This window comes from Vidua macroura, chromosome 16, assembly GCF_024509145.1.
Source record: "Vidua macroura isolate BioBank_ID:100142 chromosome 16, ASM2450914v1, whole genome shotgun sequence".
NCBI classification, from domain to species: Eukaryota; Metazoa; Chordata; class Aves; order Passeriformes; family Viduidae; genus Vidua; species Vidua macroura.
The window spans coordinates 13,482,653-13,486,211 of NC_071586.1; the positions used below are offsets into that span (position 1 = coordinate 13,482,653).

The window sequence follows — 3,559 nt, forward strand, 5'->3', positions numbered from 1 at the left end:
CCGCGTCCCGGGCTCGCTCCCGCCGGCCCGGCCGCCTCACGGCTCTTCCGGCGCGGCCATGACCCGGTTCCGCGGCAGCGCCCGCCCCGCGCCGCCATCTTGAGCGCGGCGCGGCCGCGGCGCGGCGCCATCTTGAGGGCGGCGCCGCCATGGTGGGAGTGGCGGGTGCCGGGAGTCACGGAACACCGGGATCGCTCGCGATGGAAAAGAGCTCTGAGCTCATCGAGTCTAATCTTTGACCGAACACCACCGTGTCAACCAGACCAGAGCGCTGAGTGCCATGTCCAGGCTTTCCTTAAACGCCTCCAGGGACGGTGACTCCACCACCCACCCGGGCACCCCCTTCCAGTATCTGACAAACCTTCCTGTGAAGAAATGCTTCCTGATGTCCATCCTGACCCTCCTCTGGCACAGTTTAACACCATTTCCTCTCATCCTGCCCTTTGCTCCCTGGGAGCAGAGCCTCCGTCTCACTACACCGTCCTGTCAGAAACTGGAGAGCAAGAAGGTCCCCCTGATCCTCCTTTTCTCCAGGCTGAGCCCCCTCCAGCTTCCTCAGCTGCTCCTGGTGCTCGAGCCCCTTCCTCAGCCCCATTCCCTTCTCCAGACACGCCCCAGTGCCTCAATGGCCTTCTGGGATTGAGACACCTGGAATTGGACAGAGCCCTCGGGGTGTGAACTCTCCAGTTGCGAGTACAGGGGCAGAATCACTGCTGCGGGACACACCATAGGATACTAGAATGGTTTGGGTTGGAACTTAAAAGATCATCTTGTTATCTTGTTCCCCCTGCTGCCATGGACAGGGACACCTTCTGTTATCCCAGGTTGCTCCAAGCCCTGTCCAAACTGGCCTTGGACACTTCCAGGGATGGGGCAGCCACAGCTTCTCTGGGCACCCTGTGCCAGGGCCTCCGCACCCTCACGGGGAAGAATTCCTTCCCAATATCATCATCCTACCCTTCACTGATGTGCAGAGGGCCATGCAGAATCACCCAGGGCTGCTGTGCCTGCTGCTGTGACCACAGCCATCACACAGCCATGTCCAAGGAGAGCAGCTGGCTCCAGCAGCGTAGCTCCACATAGTTCCTATCCCAAATCTCAAGTACAGACAGGACCAGAGCGCTGGAATTTCCAGTTACGTGTATGCTTCAGGAATTTTGTTCATAGAAAATGTGTTTTAAAGATGACCCATAAAGGAAGATGAATAAGTTGCTATTTTCTTCCTGCTTGATTGTTGCCATTTAAGGCCGTGAATTACATTAAGGGTAAATTGGGGGTTTCACTTAGAAATAGCAAGTGCCTCAAGTCTTGATTATGTATTTTGCTTCTAGGCTTGTGAGAGAGCTCTGGAGTCAAAGAGGAAAACCATTTTTAGCTCTTAGATGAGAGAGAGCCTCTGCAGAGGATCTGTACCTGCTTTGTTTGTCATGTGTTTCACTTAAATAAAAGGTAATCACAAATTAAATCCGGAGGCCTTTCAGTCAAGACTGACTTGTTTGACATCTGGGAAAAATACCAACCTACCATATTTGCAGTCACCAGAGAAAGCAGAGACCAGGGTGGAGGAGACCTGCATTTCCAATGCAAATGATAAATAAAACCAGCAGTGAGTCCCAAAGGCAGAGTGAAGGCCCTGCCCAGAAAGCCAGGGTAGCTGGAGCAGCTGGCATTTAGAGTAGCCACAGGTTCCCTCCAGCCCTGGGGCGTACAGCGACCACAGAGCAGCTGACAACCCCAAATAAGGACTGGGAACAGAGGGTGGTGTAAGGGGCTCCTGAGGAGAAACGAGAATTTGTAAGAGGAGCTGCATTTGGACTTGTGATCCACCAAATAAACGAGCAGTGTGTTGGTGCAGATCAGACACGGAGGCTGAGCATGAGGCAGAAGTGGGCAGTAAAGGAGGAAGAAACTGAACATCTACATCGAACTCTGGCATTTCTCTTCATGGCCCTGGGAGGTGGCCAGACAGTGATAGAGGAAACCCTCCTTGCTGTGCCTCACTTCAGGAATGCTCTTCATGTGGGTAGACTTTGGTCATCTTACAATCAATATACATTTTCCTAGCCCAAACAAGGCAAGGCACATCTCATGCTGTCCCAGTCCAGAAAGGCAAACAAATTAATACCACTATCAAGGTATTTTAAAACAAAATATCTTAATGTTCAAGGCCAGTCTGTCCTGGGGATTTGATTTTTTTTTTTCTCAGGAAAGTCTTGCTTTGGTTCTCTCTTCTGATTCTTCTTAAGACTGATACAGGCTGAATATCTTTTTGTCAGCTTGACTAAAGCCCAGCTGTGCTGTAGCAGCCACAGCACTCGGTATGCTTGGGTGGATTGGTAGCTCCACTGCTGGAAGTGATTCTCAATCCCTGATACGGTTTAATACTGTAAGGCCTGCTAAAGTGGATTACAGATGGGTATAATGCAAGTCAGGACAGGCTCCAGGTCAGCAGTCCTGCAAAGAATGACTTCAGAGACCAAGACTGCTCTTCGTCTGAACACAGCCAATACCACAGACCCACCCCTGAATGGGTACCTTGGAATGGCCATTTTCTAAAGCTGGTGCTTTGCATCCTCCAGGGCGACTTCTGCAAGGAGGCCAGTTTAGTTTGAATGCTCTGAGATTCCCTGGGATTCTTCCACACAGCCAGCTGGCATCTCTCCCGGAGGAGCACATGCTCACTAATGAGAGAACAGGACCCTCCCCATCCAGGGACTGTTTCTGGTCAACTGTCCCTGACACAGCTGAGAGACAATGAGGCCCTTCAGGGCTAAATCCCGAGAGCTGCAACCATCTCCTTTGCCAAGGACATCACTAATTCCCGGCGGTGGCTTGATTCCATAAGCAGCTCAGTGAGGTGACTTTCCAGGTCAGCAGCTAATTGCAGGTGAAGTGCCAGCGACTGTCTCCAGCAGGAGGGAAAGTTGGGAACTCTGAGGGAAGAAAGGGTGTAAAATATGTTTGCTCAGCTCTCTTCAGCTGAGCCATGTCTCCCGGGGCAGCTACAGGGAGGTAGGAAAGGGCTGGGTGCCTTGGAAGGATCTAGAGCCAAATCCCGCCATCTCTGCAGCCTGAGGAATCCTGGAACATCACCATGGCTGAGCCAGACAGGGGGACACACTCAGCCTGGCCCGTAGGTGGACATATTAAAGCTTCTGCTCTCCCTACAGCTCCTGGCTATTTGTGTGCTGGAGAAGAGGAGGAAATAGATCACTGATTATTCCCTACACAACTTCTCCTTTGAGTCTAACAAAGCCAGGACATGGCTCCTCTACTGCCCTCCCTGACAGGCCTCTTGGCATTTCCCCACCTCTGTGAAACAGTGAGGGGTGAAATGAACTCTCTGAAACTCCATGGCAGAGAAACTGTGCTTAAAAAAATCCCCTCTCTTCCAGCACTCGACATTCTTGAGAAGAAACCACTCTGGGCTCCCCTGTGCTCGCTGGAGTTGGGAGCAGTGAGTAATGCTTGCAGTTGTCCCTGCCCGGCACCACATTCTTTTCTCCAGCATGTAATGGCCCAGAGGAGGGATAAATGGAGCCTTGCTGGAGCAGCCTGC

General features: G+C 52.2%; 1 long non-coding RNA gene across 1 annotated transcript; it reads left to right on the forward strand.

The window, feature by feature from the left end:
• The first annotated feature begins 69 nt into the window (after window positions 1–69).
• Window positions 70–1,471, forward strand: LOC128815444 (uncharacterized). Its single transcript, XR_008439643.1, has 2 exons — window positions 70–1,134; window positions 1,332–1,471. It is a non-coding gene; the product is annotated as an uncharacterized LOC128815444 (long non-coding RNA).
• Window positions 1,472–3,559: the final 2,088 nt, after the last annotated feature.